Raw genomic sequence first — 17,169 nt, 5'->3', positions numbered from 1 at the left:
GCATGTAGTGATAGGACAAAGGGTAATGGCTTTAAACTGAAAGAGGGTGGATTTAGATTAGTAATTAGGAAAAATTTCTTTACTGTGAAGGTGGTGAGGCACTGGAACAGGTTGCCCAGAGAGGTTGTGGATGTCCCATCCCTGGAAGTGTTCAAGGCCAGGTTGGATGGGGCTTTGAGCAACCTGGTCTAGTGGAAAGTTGTCCCTGCCCACGGCAGGGGGGTTGGAACTAGATGGTCTTTAAGGTCCCTTCCAACCCAAACCATTCTATGTTTCTATGATCAGCATAAAACAGCCTTTGTAATTCAAGTTGTATTATAAAATGCAAGACAGACCTGTCCTCAATTGAAGCTCTACAGCACGCTTATTTATGGCTCTGGGGTCTCTTCCCAATTGATTTTTGGCTGGAAAAAAGCAACAAAAATACAAAATCAATTATGATCAGATAAAAATTAAATAAAAATTAAATATAAACAAATACTGGATCAAATATAAAATAAAATACAGCAGAGAACAGTAGTTTATTTTCACCTGAAACTTAAACAGGCCAATAGCAGTGAATGCTTGGCTATCTCCAAGCAAACCAAGAGCTTGCTTGCCAGACTCAATCTCTGGTGACCAGCTCTTTGCAGCTACATGCAAGATTCAGTAAGAAAACAGATGGTACACAGGAGCTTTGCTTCATGAAGAATAATAGATGAGTAGATAGAGCCTCTCAATCTCAGAGTGGCACACAGGGTGATCAGAATCCTAATCACAACCAGGCTGTGATAAAAGACTCTGGATGAAGAATGAATTAAGGTGGTTTGGTCTGTTTTATCAATAAAAGTAATAGTAAGATATATTTCTTATAATTCTTTAAGCAGAAGACGACTCACAGGAGTGATACATACTGCTTATAAAGCAGTGTGAAGTGGGATAAATCACACTGTCCATTTAATGGTTGTGCGTTTGCTGGCTTTGTATTATCAGCAAGATTATTCCCTACATTCTGGCAAAATGGATAAGAATATATATAAAAAAAAAATATACAGACCAAAATTCTCCTTCTGGCATCTTTTGTCCCGTTACTGTGAAGGCTGGCACGGGTTAGAAAACAAATCATTTGCTTTATGTTGCACTGTTTTGTTATTATGATACATTATAGACCAATACAGGATTCTGTCATCTAGAAATATTTGAGCAAGATTTCCATATTTGAAAAAACAATTTCATGTCAAGAAGGTAATAACAAGTGAAATAACATCAATATAACTAGAATATTAGGACAGGCTAAAAGTAATGATATTGCAGCCTAAGGTATTAGAAGGAAATAGCTTAAATTATTCAGCAAGTAAACTGATGTCGTGTGGTCAATGCACTACATGTTTCACATATCCCAATTAGAATTAATGTAATAATAAAGATTGATTATTAAGTAATAAACACTGGCCAAACAAATTACTGTATACATAAGTCAAATCTGCTAGGACAGCATATCTCTCTCTCCCTCTGGTTTGCAGAAGAGACCTTGACGCGAACCAGAACTGAACAAGCAATTCTTCAGAAATATTTTCTGAGTTCTTTGTCCATCTTGCAAATATAGATCAAGCTATCTCAGAAGTCACTGAAGAATTTGTGCACACTGTCTTCTCAGTGTGTTACTGTCCAAGATGTGATAATAATAGAAAAAAAATATATTTCTTTGGGCTTACCTGTATGAGACTGCACCACAGTTACCTACGCTGGTTATAATGAAATGTGGTAAACTATATAGGGAAGTTGCGCGTTTTTCTTTGTATTGCAGCACCAAATTAATTTGGTGAAAGAAGACTCATTTATAGACTTCTAGGTTTTTTACTGAAAGTAAATAATGGTATATGCTACAGAGATTTAAATACTGAATTGGGTCCCTTCACAAATGGCGATTCAACCAGTGTGACAAACTGCAAGGCCTTGCAGCTTTCAGGAAATGCCATTCCTGCCTTCTTGTCCCTCAGGTAGCGTCAACTGGTGTCTGTCCTAAGAGCTTCCTTCTAATTCATTGTAAATAGTGCATTTTCATCCTCAAATACAAGCTCATGTTGCCCACACATATAAAAATGAAGCTGAATCTTGGATTCCGTGGGCTAATGCTGAAAGGATTTATTAGCTAAAACAAGACCCTTCACCCCACAGCCTTCAGACTGTGGGATGGGATTCAATCTTGTTTCATGTGCAAGCGCTGACAGAAAACCTATGAACCACCTGTGTAAGCCCCTTCAAGTCCTTCATATTTGTTTTCACCTCTTCTCAGTAATTCCCATCGAACAGAACTTCTGGCATGGCGCTACTGCTGACCTGCTCTCAGACGTTGCTCTTTCATTGCTTCGTGTTGTGCAAGCCTTCAGGCTGCATAAAGTTATAAGTCCATCATCCTAAAGGGGTTTATCACTAAGAAACAACCAAGGAAATGGAAACAGAAGAATTTCCACCTCATGGTGGACAGCACTGTTATGAAAAGCCAGGTCCATATTGCTTGTGTGGATCAAAAACCAGTGAAATACAGCTTATATGGACAAAACTTTTTATTTTCCTTTTTTTTTTTTTTCATTATTTGGCATTAGGTCACACAAATAATTCAATTTGAAGTATTCAAGACCTATTACAAAATTAACAATGGAATACATAATTGATTAGAGGGTAAATATACCCATGCTATACTTAAAGTAGCGTAGAAAGTACATTCCCCACTTCAGGGTGTTAAAGCTGAAAAAATGGAAGTCTTTGTTCCAGATTTACCTTATTACAAATGTCTCTCCACATTGTATATTGCTCTGGTCAGCATGTGTAAGAAATACTTGTTGAGATGGGAATCCATTTGGCCTTTTCCAATAAAGCTTACCTCCAAAGTTACAGTAAACCAGTACTCTCAGAAGTCATTGGTAAAGATGACAAGCTTGAAAGATACTATCTGTTTTTCCTAAATGTTCAAATAGCAAATAAGGAAATACGAGACCACTGCTTGATGCCCTAGATACTTTACAATTCATGACCACTTAGTAGAGAACTTAACTGGGATATAGTGCTTTTGAGACACTTGTTCAAACACACGTTGCTCTCACCAAACCTCTCTCCTCTCTGTCTCCTGGCATACTGTGCTGTTCTACCCACCATCAGATTTATATGCAGTATACTCCTAGATCTTGAGATAAACTAACAGGCATCTGAAAGAGACCCCAAATGAAATATTAATGAACTGTCATAACATTCATTACCATTTTATGATTCTCTTTACTTGGTCGAACAACAACGCTTTCTAGCACTCTATTAAATCAGCTAGCAAACTTTATAAATCACCAGCTAAACTACATGAATCTGTCACTTCTTAATGTACTGTCTGGGCTCCAAAAACACTTGAGCACATGGCAAAGTCATGCTACTTATATGACTCTCTTTGCCGTCATTCTTCAACATTGATTTTTCTGGGTAAACTCTTACTGTATTAGGAATTTACCGTCTTTTTATGATTGAGTTGGAGTTTACTATATAGATATGCCAAAGAAACAGGTAAAATATAATGGATATTTATTTTTGCAATGATGAAAATATACTTAGCTTATCTAGGAAGAAAAAGAATACAAATGTGCATGGACTCACCAACTAAAATAAAAATTTTTTTGCTGAGCTACAGTGAACAGAACGGGGATCTTCAGATCCCACTAAAGCTCTGCAAGGTTGCTAATGCTGGACTGAAAGCTAACTCAGGCTGCTGGAAGATGATGCTAAACCCTAGTGATGGAAAGTAGAAATGACTGGAATTGCTGAGGACACAGATGACCTAAAGAAGAATCAGACCTGTCAATTTCCATTAACATTGTCACCTCTTGTTTCAGGGCCTTCTGGGCAGAGTTCTTCCCGGCTGCCTGTAGTACGCTTTTTCCCACCTATCTCTGCAGGCTAACAATAGCTCTCATACCAACTTCTATCAATAACTTGCTGCCCAGGATCAACATGGTCCTTTTATCTGTTGTATTTGCTGGAGTCAACACCACACACCTCACAGTCTTCCTGGTTTCTTCCCTGGTTTGCTTAGCCTGTCTTTTCAGGTTGCTTGCTAAAATCCAGAACCTACATAGTTCTTGGTCATGACAAATTTTAAGCAATTCAGTCATGGCTGACTTTGGCCACATCAGCCTAGTCAAATAATGTAACTGAGAAAAAACCCTATAAGTTATTGAATAAAAAAAAAAAAAATCTGCATCTAAAGTGAAATAAAACCATCAACTACCTCCTGAATTTATTGGCTGTAATTGCACCTGACACTTGCAATATTTTCAGCAGTATCTGCTCTGTTGATAGCATTCTACAGGGTCACAGTTACGATAAATGTTGTGTTCTGAAACTGAAACTTTCTGTATCTGAACCTTTGGCCTCTTTTCTACTATGCACTGGGTCTTACTGATTTGCTTGACTTTTGCCCCTGGAGCTATGGAAGCCTAAGCATATTTTGAAGCTAATTCCTTTCCCCTAAGGAGCTGGTAGATAACCTAGAAATGATTTACACACAAGGTTAGCCCTTTGATGTCAGTCATCTCTCCTGTGCTTGAAGGTAAGCGCTAGTTTAAATGCTTTGCCAGGTTAGAGAAACAGAGCTGCGTTCAGGGGCCCTAACATCAGCAGGAGATGTTTACAGTGACAAAATAACCTTTGGATTAGGCCAAGAGTATTTATAACCATTACAATAACATTCAACATTTTTATTTATTTATTTATTTATCTGTTTAAAAATTTATGCCAAAGGCAGAAAATTTCAGAGTAAATTGTAAAATTTTGGTAGATTTATTTGAAGTTGTAAGAGCTTTTAATTGTTAGTAAAGAAACACTGTGCTGAGTGATATGAAGTATAATTTTGAATTTCAAGTTCAGAAAACAAAAAGCACCACTGAGAAAATATTTATTTTGGACCTGTTGACATACTAGCTTTTTCTTTAAAAAAGATGAAATTAAATCCTTTCATTAGTGCTTCAAGTTTTGTACTTCTTTCTTGTCAGTAACATGTAGCAGACCAGAGATTTGGCTTTAGAGTTGATTCTGAACAATTTGTAAGAAACTCCAGGCCTCATTTAATAAAAAGCAGCTAAGTCCAGTCTGGTGTCCTAATTCTGGCTTCATTGAGAGCAATGGCAATACTCTTGTTATCTTAAATAGGGGCATATTTTATTGCTGATTAAATGCTATCACAAAAGGTTCTAACATCGTTCTTATTTGTTATAAACACTTCTCTGTAGAGCACGTTTCCAAAAGATGAGCGTACAAGGGTGAAAGAGCTTTCCCTGGGTCAGGTCTGAGCTTCTTTTGAAGAAGACTGTAGTTTACATTAGAGATGTAGTAAGTAACGAGAAACATGTATCTACTGCCAACTGAACTCTAGATGTTTGACTTTATAACTTGGGAGGAACATTTGCGTTGCAGATACCTTTCCAAACACAATTTATTATACCTTATGGCAACAGAACTGAGTGTTGCTGAAGTTAGCAGAGCAATATGGCAAAGACACTAAACCAACTAAGCATCACAAAATGGAAATTACTGCAAATTTACCATTGGAATTTTTTTCCAGAAGAGACTTTTTTTTTGATTAATCAAACATTTCTGCAGAGGATAAGCTTTTTGCTCAAAAGATTTCAGGTTATGAAATTTTTATTTTTAAAAAGTTTATTTAAAAAAAAAACCCTTTTCCTTCATGAAACCTCAGTTTCCTGCTCCTATGCCTGTTGTATTGCACTGACTTCAAACTTGGTAGCACATTACACAAGTAGTATCCTCTGCAGGTATTTGACAGAAGACAGCAATTTTGTTGCACTTTATGTGTAAGGGAAAATAAGACCCAACATGAGAATTAATGGCTGAAGTTTATTGTTCTAACTAAACATGAAGACCACTGCTTTTCAGTTCAAGATATTTTGTATGAGCATTCTAATTTATTATTGAAGTTATGCATGTGACAGCTTTGTAAACTGTCAAACATTCCAATGGAAATAACTCATTACAGGTCGAAAGCTGATTTGGTGTAAATTGTCACATTCCATAGGCTCCAGCTGAAATTTAATGCAATAGTATCAAAATTCTCTGATGCACAATACAACACGCCATAATGAAACCAAAATTATCCTGGTTTCCAAATAACTGCTGTTTTGCTTTAGGTGTTTAATTGTTTTGTAACAATATTATTACTTTGCTTCTTGAAGCAAATTTGGTCATCACTAAGGACTTGCTTTTTCAATTCTGGGTTGCAAAAAACCCCCCAAACCAAACAACAATTTAGAAGATTTGCTTATAGGTTTCCATCAGACATAACAGCTTGGAAGTTACTTTTGTTAAGGATGGAACATCTCAGTGACAGTATCTCACACCAATTTGTTTTGTTAAAATGAAATAGTTATATAGAAGGTGAGATTCAGATGCTTAGATGTTTTTGTCTAGTGACATTTGAGACATCCTAGGATATCAGTGACATCCATGCAGGACTGGCAATAGGATGCAGTACAGAGGAAAGATCCAGGTTGTTCTGAGGCAGCAAGCAAAGCCTAGACAGGATACCCCAGCCATCTAAAATGGCATTGGGCACCTGTTTTTTGGGTATCTGAATTGTTTCTGTAAAACATGTAACATTATATCATTAATTCTCCCAGTCACTGCGTAGCTAGACAAACACTTTCTACTGAATTATAAGAGAAGTAACTATGAAGTCCATGTTTTGCTTCTGAGTGACATATCTTAATGTAGGCAGGTTAGTTATGGACCTTGTCCAGATACCTAATGATATAAGATAATGTCATACTTGCACACTAACAAATCAAAACGTAGAGTGCCTTACTTGGGTAAAATCACAGGGGAGTGAAACATATGAAAATCAGAGGACTGTATACCATGTCTGAAGTAACTATTTTTCTTTAATCCTGCAAAGCTCTATCTAGGGAAATTTGTGTCTCTGCTTGAACCCTTAGAAAAAAAGGAGCATTATTCCCATCTGAATTTAGTTATCTAATTTTACCAGGAAATCTAGTTAGCAAAGCCCTCTGAGACTCTTTTCCTGTCAGTGGAGGCACGTGCTCTGAATTCCCTCCTGAAGGAGCCCAAGTTAAGCTTTACTCAGTTGCTTCCTGGAAGGCTTACATTTAGGAATGAGTTCTCAAGTTCAGGTAATCAAATATCATTCTTGATGATCAAGCAACAAAAACTTTAGGGTTTTGATGTGACTACAGCAAGGATTTTCAAGTCTGCTTTGGTGCCCTAGCTACTTTATTACCCACTGCATCTTTCATCTCCTATGAGAAAAGCTGTTTTATAAAAGCGCATATTCTTTCACATGACATTAGGGACACTGCCTGACATCAGACTCCCACAGTAGTAGAACGAAATATAATGGTCTAGACTCTCAGTTATATCAGCTTGGATTTTGAGTCACCACTGGATATAATGAAATTATACAACACATGTATTATGATAATTGGCCATAATTATAGTGCTTAGAGATAATCAGATGAAGAATTACTTGAAATATAGTAGTATAATCAATAGACAGTAAGTAGGAAAACAATTAGATAAGCTTTTAGGAAAAGCTTTTTTTTTAAAAAAACAAACCTATGGCATTTATTTAAGGAGTTTTGGATTTATGGAATCCTGGCTTAAGAATATGATGAACATTTTTTAAACACACACTCTAGGACTCAAATATGACAGATTTGTATCACAACTATGCCTAGATGAAAAGGTCGAAGAGAGATAACTTTGCAAGAAGAAAATAATGAATTCTTCCTTGACCATCGTCTAACAAAAAAAAAAAATTTCACTTAACGAAATTAATGGTGAACAAATTGAGAGCACAAGAGAATCTCAAACATCAGGCTTTGTTTGATAAGAGCTTTCATGTAGACGGACAAGATGGACAGCATAAGGCCAGCTGAACCTCACGAGACCTCTATACTGCTCTACTTGGGCATGGTCACAGATAAGCCTCTGCAATTTATACTTGCAACACTAATTCCTAATGCTCATTTTGCGGGCTAGATTTTGCTAGTGCAAATAGGGATGTTCTCCTGGCTCTAGGGCTCATCCTCTGACTTCTGCGATGATCCATCAGCCAGATAAAAGGAAACTCAGGAAAAGAGAGAACGGAAGAAGGGAAGGCCATAAAAAGAAGGGAAGCTGGCCTAGATCTAGACAGCATGTTCTCAATGGTTTCTTTAGGGTGGCTTTGTGATCACGTCAGTGCCAGCTGTGAGTACTATTAGACCTACAGCAAGATGGAGATTCTGGCCCACAGTTTGATCTGCTTTGCTTAGCAAATCTCTCTGTTCAGACTTTCAGCACAGCACATGTCTATCTCCAGCTTCAGATGTCCGAATGCCTTCCAAACCAGCAACATCAGAGAACAACTTCCCTCAAAGTCCCAAAATAAAAGCTACAAAAGTGAGGATCAGATCGCTACTAACGCTGGGCTGGTAAATGAAAGGGGTGCCATTCTTTGATCACCATATGGCATTACATTAATTGATACTTTTCAGGATCAAACAAGTCTGCGCCAAACCCACTACAGAATAGCAATATTTTCATAATATTATTCAATTAATACAGATATTTTAGACATTGTTAGTTAACATACCTTCAGATACCTCAGACTATCGAACCAATATCTAACTTACAGGCTTCAGCTTCCCACCTACAAACTTTCATGAAGTGACAACATGCTGTAACACCATTACAGTGTCACTTCTGCAGATTAAATAACCATAAAAATTCTTGCAATCCTAAGAAAATAATTTTGATCTTTGACAAGACACTTGGTGAGAGGGCACTCGATTCACAACACAGTCTTTATTAGTTGGCAACGGTCCATGGAGAAGAGGAGCGGTTGTTAACAACAGCCATCCTTCCCTCACAACTGAACCACCTCCACTGCCAATTCAAGGCTGCATTACCCAGGCTGCAGCTGCCTGTGTTCACTTCACTGTCCTCCTCTGCCATCCTCATGTCCTTGTCCTCAGAATTTCCAGTGCCTATTCACTGCTTTAGCTAACATTTTTCCATCTATATTTCATCCCTTTTTTTCAAAGAAAAAAACAAACACTTTTATGAGCATTTCAGTTTTTCTCCGCTCTTTGTATCAAATATTTTAGATTGCTAAAATAGCTGTTAGAAAAGCCTTTTTTAAGTTAAAAAACCTGTAAATAACAAAGTTAATTTTAAGACATTAACTTAGACTCAGATCTCGTATTGGAAGACAGCCTTTTAGTTAGTGCAGCAGAGCAAAGGAAACCTAGGAGTCCCCCCATATATGAAAAATGCTACAGTTATGTTTCTAAATATCATTTGATCCGTTTCCCAGAGCTACAATATTCATTTTTCTCCTCTTACTTCCTAGTTTTTCTTTATATGCTAGAGATGTAGCTGAAGGCAAGAAGCGTAAGTTACAAATAATATTCAGATGTTAAAACAAATAGCTGAGTAGGTAGATAAACAAGTTTGCAGCATGTTTTTGATTCTTTGTATTTGTTTTCTTCCTCCCCATACAATTCAGAATCTCTATTAATCTTAAAGTATGCTGATTTTTTATTCCCTAAAACCCCCCTTGTTCTATTGGGTTTGCGTGGCAAGGTTTTGGCAGCGGAGGGGCTACAGGGGTGGCTTCTGTGAGAAGCTGCTAGAAGCTTTCCCCATGTCCTATAGAGCCAATGCCAGCCGGCTCCAGGATGGACCCGCCACTGGCCAAGGCCGAGCCCATCAGCGACAGTGGTAGCGCCTCTGGGATAACAGATTTAAGAAGGGGAAAAAAATCCCTGTGCAATGGCAGCCGGAGAGAGGAGTGAGAATGTGTGAGAGAAACAGCCCTGCAGACCCCAAGGTCAGTGAAGAAGGAGGGGGAGGAGGTGCTCCAGGTGCCAGAGCAGAGATTCCCCTGCAGCCCGTGGGGAAGACTATGGTGAGGCAGGCTGTCCCCCTACAGCCCATGGAGGCCCATGGTGGAGCAGGTGGGTGCCCGAAGGAGGCTGTGACTCCATGGGCAGCCCGCGCTGGAGCAGGCTCCTGGCAGGACCTGTGGCCCTGTGGAGAGAGGAGCCCATGCTGGAGCCGGTTTTCTGGCAGGGCTTGTGACCCCGTGGGGGACCCACGCTGGAGCAGTCTGGGCCTGAAGGACTGCAGCCCATGGAAGGGACCCACGCTGGAGCAGTTCATGAAGAACTGCAGCCCATGGGAAGGAACCACATTGGAGAAGTTCATGGAGGACTGTCTCCCATGGGAGGGACCCCACACTGGAGCAGGGGAAGAGTGAGGAGTCCTGCCCCTGAGGAGGAAGGAGCAGCAGAGACAGCGTGTGATGAACTGACCCCAACCCCCATTCCCCGTCCCCCTGCGCCGCTTGGAGGGGGAGGAGGTAGAGAAAATCGGGAGTGGAGTTAAGCCCAGGAAGAAGGGAGGGGCAGGGGGAAGATGTTTTTAAGATTTGGTTTTTATTTCTCATTCCCCTAGTCTGATTGATTGGTAATAAATTAAGCTAATTTCCCCAAGTTGAGTCTCTTTTGCCCATGACAGTAATTGGTGAGTGATCTCTCCCTGTCCTTATCTCAACCCATGAGCCTTTCATTATATTTTCTCTCCCCTGTCCAGCTGAGGCAGGGGGAGTGATAGAGCGGCTTTGGTGGACACCTGGCAGCCAGCCAGGGTCAACCCACCACACTTGTGTAATCCATTTACAAATGCATAAACCTCAAATGTGAATAAATTGGTGACCATAACAACTTGCAATAGCTGAGATCTAGCATCTGAAAATTAAATAGACTGAAATTGGACTAAGTCCCTCAAGTTTTATATATCACAAAGCGATGCACCATAGTTTGCCATAACCTGTACAACAGTAAATATCAAGGGAATGAAAACATGCCTCTCATTTTACTCCATGTGACTAGACTTAACTTCTTAGCACTGTGATTTTGGTCATTTCAAGAATTTGGGCAGTAATAAGGTTCTTGTACATTAACTAGCTAGAACTGGTCTCCAGATACATGCAGCAAAGGAGTTATTTGTCAGGAGGTGAGTCCCATGAGATGTTGAACATTCTGGATCCAATTCAACAGAGTATTTAAGCACATATTTCACTTTAAGCATAGGAGCAAATCCTTTAAGTTATAGTTCTCGGTACCTTGAAGAACTAAATCCTGTTTTCCTAAATTCACAAACAATATAACCAGTGAATAAAATAACTCCAACAGTCAGATGATGCAAGTCAAGCCATAAAGAACAAACACAACAATAAAGACTACTTGTTCCAGCAAGCCTGTTTCCTTTTAGCTTACAACCTCTCTGCTTTGTAACTGTCGTCTTATATCCATGTTTTCTCTATCACAGCTAGTTAATTCCTAAAATACAGTACACAGCAATATTAATTTCCTGAACAGCTCTCCTCCTTGAATAAGGCAGATGTGCTTCAGTTCCATACTGGCTGTCAGCTTCAATTACTCTGGGACCAGCCAAATTCTCACTACAATCACAGTTGTCATGCTAGTTGACTTGGCGAGAGCAGGCTTGGTCTGTGAGATGTCGTACATATCCCTGCATTCTCCCCACTTTCCTAAGGATTCCAAACAAATTGTCCTGTAAAAAAACTGTTTAAACCAAAACTTGAAGAATTGTTGCAGAGACAGTTATTTTTTTTGAGCATAGTTGTGGGGTAAATAGTGACCTCAGCACTTTGTTTTGAAGATTTCAATATATTGAGGTCCTAATGAAAAGAATAGGCTTAACTACCACCCCTCATCAGAAGAGTCCTAGGAAGAAGGGTTTACTAGCCTAAGCCCAGCAACATTTTAATGCAAATAGCATCTGAACTGAAGCGGGTTTTAATTCTGGTGGCTGAGATTAAATTGATGCATCGCTACCTGTACCACTGCTGAGCAGGATACCTCTAGCAAACACGAAAAAGGTAACTCAGATATTTGTAGTGCTGTGTTCAATTTTTCAGACCAGTAAGACAATTTCTGTTTTGCAGAACTGTTAGTGTCCATCCTGTTCTTGTTCTCAAAAATTTTAACAAGCAATTGACAAAAAAAAAAAAAAAAAAGAAAAAAATCCATGCCAAAATGAAAGTTTGGCTTCTCAAGCACAGAAATATCTGGCACCTAACTGATACACTAGAATTTTGAGTGTTTCAGTCCCCCTGTAAACACAATGTCTATTTGATGTCCAACAGAAGAAAGGAGAGTACAGTATTCATTGGTATATTTTAGTCTTTTCAAAACCTAATGAATGTACGTGAACCTGCTAAAGACTGATTGTTGGTTTGGTTTTGGTTTGTTGTTTCCCCCCCACCCCCCCGCCACAAAATGCTTTCTAGAATATGTTGGGTATTTATGCTTTTGCCTCCCAGTTGTTGAATGTCATCCTTTGACTTTGGTTAAAAAATTAAAAGCGATAGACTCCAATAATCTCTATTTAAAGAGTAACTGAATTAGGTATTTTCTCAAAGCTACACATTCCACGAATAGTTTTTTCATTGCTTCCAGCCTATACAAACACAAGTTTGTTCAGTTAGCTTCTGGCTATGATCCAGTCAGATGGTTAGATGCTTGAATGAACTCAGAGAAATATTTTTACAGTGTGAAGAATTTGTTCTTAATCACTTGGGGAAAAAATATTCCATTTTGATTCTTGGCTACAGTACTTATCTTAAATTGCTTAGTCACGTGAAAGTATAATTTCACTAGCTAGCAGATATCGCTTTGAAATTTCACTTGCAACATGCTTTAGCTCACCAGCTTTGACCCTTACGTAACGTCATCTACACAGCTGTTTAAATAAAAATATACACCATGATAACTCACAGTATGCTCCAGTCATGCAGAAATGTGAGTGAACAACTTATTGACTGTAGTGTCTGACATGACCTGCTTGTAATTAGGAAATCAATAACCTGGGTTCTTCTTTCTTCTCCACCACCCACCTTTCCCCCAAATTCCAAAAATATCTCTAAGTTCAAATAATGGTCATGTTGGATTCCCATCCCAATTTTGTAACACAAGCATTTCTCCAATACTTAAATAATTTCACAGATTCTACTTTGGTCCCAAGGTCTGGATGGTGGTTGCAGAAGGAATTTATTAAATAGTACAGAAATAACGTTTAAAAGAAACCTTAAAATAAGGCAAGGATATAGCAGGATTTGGCTGATATTAAAATCATAACTGGCATAAGAAGAAAACACTCAGCTGACAATACTGGACAAACTATTGATGCCTCATCATTTCATGCAGTTGACAAAATAGCTACAGGGCATGATCTCCTCCCATCCTGCCTAATCGCTTCCTGCTACGTTACCACACGGCAGGGAAGTCTTAGCTCTTTGCAAGATGCTATTTTTGAACTTTAGCACCATTATACCTAATTGACATTTCCCAGTTAGCTTCTCACTAGGTATTACTGGTCTCTTTCAGTAGATTTACAAAATGTTATGGGGCTTGAAAACATCTGAGGTTATTGCTGAAGAGTGAAACAGGGCACGCAGACAAACTAATGGAAGAAATCAAATATTTAAATAACACATGTAAAAGACTTCAGGCATCTTACATGGCATCTCAGAAAAGAGTCAATTATAGTGCACAGAAAGAATCTAATAATAACCAAAGTAGGCCAAATGCAAACACTGTCATCCTGGCAAAAATTTGAAAAAAGCTGTACAAATAGCGGTGAAGGAAGACAAATATGCACACTCTGAGCATGCATACCCCAGAGTACCTTTACTGAATCATGTTATGAGAATATGATCTACCAAGCTTCAGGAATTCTGAATTCAGATACAGCTACATTTCACCTGAAAAGCCTGCCAAACCCAAGCTACTTTGCACTCCAAAACCATCACAAACAAACTCAGAAAAAATCACGGCAAGTACTTTTGTACTTACCCAGTTCTTTATACTGGCTAAAAAAGGAACAATGCACAAGGTTGCATCGTTTCCACTACGCTTAAAATGCAGAGGCAGCAGCTAAAAGCAGCAGGAACAGTAATCAGAAGAGAATAATGCTGCAGGAAGCACAAAGCAAGGATCTGAGTTTCAGCAAGTATTAAAAAATACACAATTTGCTTCCTTGCAGCTTCATCTACTGAGGGTTTTGCACGCATATTAAGGTACTGACAAAAGAGCAATGTATTCCAAGACAAAACACAAGCATAAGACCCCTCAGTGAGACACATTAGGAGTTATTCAGTGAGTGTTGAAAAATAGGGTTGTCAAAAGAATATTTTTAGTGTAAGCTTTTTTAAAATAAACAGACATTTTAAAAAACAGCATTCTTGGAAAGAATCTAGTTCTCGTACAACAGGTATAAAAGTTAATCCTTCATTTAAAGTACTATTCACTAGCCTACAGTCTTTTAAGCACTGTATAAATTACCACATCGGTGCAAGAGTATATAAATTTGCTTTCCTGAAAGAGATTGACATATCAAACTTCAGGCAATGCATTCGTAGCATTCCGGGCTTTTGGGATGAAAAATCAGTGACTCCAGGAATTGTTTTCCAGGGACTCAGTAGTTTTCAGTGTAAGACTTCCCAAAAATCTATCTTTCGGGATAAATGTTTGTTTACGCCTTAGCTGGCTTTCACTATCATGCTCTCACTTTCAGCCTGTGGTGCCTGGGCTGGGTTTTGGAGGGCTCTGGCACATGCCCAGGCGGCGATGCTCTCCCTCGCTCTCCAGGGAACGTTCCAGGGCTTAAACACACCATTTCCCAGAACTCTGAGGTTTATGCGTTGAGCGTTTGTAATTTAACACATAGGACACACACTTTGCCCTTTGCAAAGGTTTCCATGCTTTTTCTCAGAAGTAAAGAGAACTTAAATATTCTCGTGGAGTCAGTTTGGTAAATTGGATCAATTCAGTGATATAATTTATGATACAAGACTACCCACAGCATTTTTGAAGCACAGCTAAGGGGGAAACTTGGGAGTGGAAATGAGATGCCATTTTGGGAACAGGAAAGAGATGTGAGAATTTAAAGTGGGAAAAAAGTGTACAGAGTCATAGCTGCTCTCCTCGCAACCCAGACAAAACCAGGAAAATATTCCCCCCTGTTTCCTCCTTACTTTGCAGTAACCTTCAGAGTCTATAGAGCAATACAGAATGCGTCTCTTCCCATGCCTGTTTTTTTACCAGGGAGTCTCTTTACTTGCCCCAGATTTATTTCCTCTGATCTTCACATGAGCAATACTGTGGCTAACATTCATAGTCCTGCTGCAAAGTATCCCTTCCCTTCTTCTCCCCACATTTTCATATAGTTAAGAGAATTAACTCGGCCTATCAGAAATCATTAGCATTTAAAAATAAAAATACATTTGTACTCTTTTTTTATGGATTTACCAGTTACTCTTACCTGCAAAATTGTAGAACCATTCAGCTCTCTCTGCTTCTGCCTCTCAATGCTTTTCCACAACAACGGAAAATACAAAGTTTAATCATCCTAGATTGGAAAATATAGCTCTGCACCACAGCCTTACTATGAACTGAGGTATTGAATGCTACAGCAATCTCATTAAATTGTATCATAGAGACCTCAAACCATGCTATATTCTAATCCCAGGACTAGGTTTGCTTTTTTTCTTTTTTAAAATAAGCTTTGATCATACTCAATTTCTCACTTCTGTATAGTAAGCTAAACCTTGCAATAGTCAAAATAAGTCCCAATCTGATTGCTGTAAACATTTCAAAGTACAGCATACCACAGTCCCTCCTATCCCACCACCTTCTCACACTTATATTTAACTGATGCTTTCCAAAATATGGAAGCATTCTCTTTCAAACACAGTTCTCACCTTTCAGTGAAAACCTTGCCCAGGCCAGATGCTTTGGTCCTCTTTTGCATTTATTTAATTGGTTGCCATTTAACATGAAATAGTTAACATATGGTGACAAATGCAAGTCTATCCCCTTTGCAATCATTTCTTTCACGACACAAATGCTTGTGCCGCATCCTGGCTTGCCTTAGAATAAGCAGAGACTAGAAACAACTATTTGTTTCCTAGAATAAATTTTTAGGGAAGGTGTAAATTTGCATTCACTGCCATTAATTAAATCAAGATAATTAGCAATTAACTCAATTTAAAAAGGAAACAAATGTTTAGTCTAAGCAAATCCTGGTTTGTGTGTGTGTATGCTTAAGAAACTGGAGTTAACTTCTACGAGTGCATTTCATCAGGTAGAAGGAGAGTGAAACATCACTTAGAGAACTAAACAGGGACAGAACAAAAAGGCATATCAGAAGCACTAGTTGCTGTATTTCTCCTTCCAGGGGTGTATGTGGCTGTTTTTCCACTGTTTTAACACCCTTCATAATGAAGGAGGGCTGGCACTTGAAGCCCTACAGAAGAAGTGAGTTCTGAAGCAGTGCTTTCAAGGAGGAAAGTGTCGGCAAAGCTGAGATAAATGAGTATTTCTCTCAGCAGTAAGGCCAACTTAAGCATCCCCTGTGCCCTTCTTACCCCATGCTCTTCTCTCTGGTGCTGATACCACAGCTGGCGTGGCTGCATGGTAAATGAAATCAGAGCAGTGATCCCATTTAGGAAAATTGCTTAAAAACAACAATAACCCCTACAGGTACCATTGTAAAGGAAGGATTTGGATGGAGAGAGTAGACTACATTATAGATGATCTTTTCTCCCTGCAGATAGACCTTGGAAAGCCTTACCGTGAAGGAGGCTTCAGTCTGTGCCATGGCTATGCAGACCCACAGGCAGGACCCGCATCGGGGAGCTGGCGAGGGGGTCCTGGCGTGCGGCTGTACGAAGCGCAGCAGCAGCAGCAGTCAGACAGCTGTCCGGGAGCAGCGAGGAGAAGTGAGCTGTGCTTCAGCATCCCCCATTTCTGCCTTTTCCAGCTGAACTGCGGTGACAGAGCACCGAGCTGTCTATCAACAGAAAGAAGGATTTTTTTCCTGGTTGCATAAGAAAGCAGTCAGACCTTGCTGTTCTCGTAATTTTTCTCCAGCTCAGCTGACTAAGATGTACAACTCAGGAACTAATATCTTTCTTATCAATTTTCCAGTCATTTTTTATAGGTGCTGTAAACGACACTGAAGCTATCCTTCCTCAGTTCACTGCGGTGGGCTGAGAGTCTGCAACAGAGCTCAGTCCATCTTATGTAGCCAATTTCAAGTATTTGC

At 39.1% G+C, this 17,169-nt stretch overlaps 1 long non-coding RNA gene across 1 annotated transcript in view; it reads right to left on the bottom strand.

The window, feature by feature from the left end:
- Positions 1-16,908, bottom strand: part of LOC115342900 — a 50,416-nt gene extending 33,508 nt beyond the window's left edge. Inside the window, exons 1-2 of the long non-coding RNA XR_003923946.1 lie at positions 16,696-16,908; positions 15,385-15,471 (exon numbers count right to left, since the gene is read on the bottom strand). This is a non-coding gene — a long non-coding RNA (uncharacterized LOC115342900). The remainder of the gene's footprint in view (positions 1-15,384; positions 15,472-16,695) is intronic.
- Positions 16,909-17,169: the final 261 nt, after the last annotated feature.

Source organism: Aquila chrysaetos, chromosome 6 (assembly GCF_900496995.4).
Source record: "Aquila chrysaetos chrysaetos chromosome 6, bAquChr1.4, whole genome shotgun sequence".
Classification (NCBI taxonomy): Eukaryota; Metazoa; Chordata; class Aves; order Accipitriformes; family Accipitridae; genus Aquila; species Aquila chrysaetos.
Note: the sequence above shows the minus strand (reverse complement) of the source record. Positions and strands in the feature narration are given on the sequence as shown.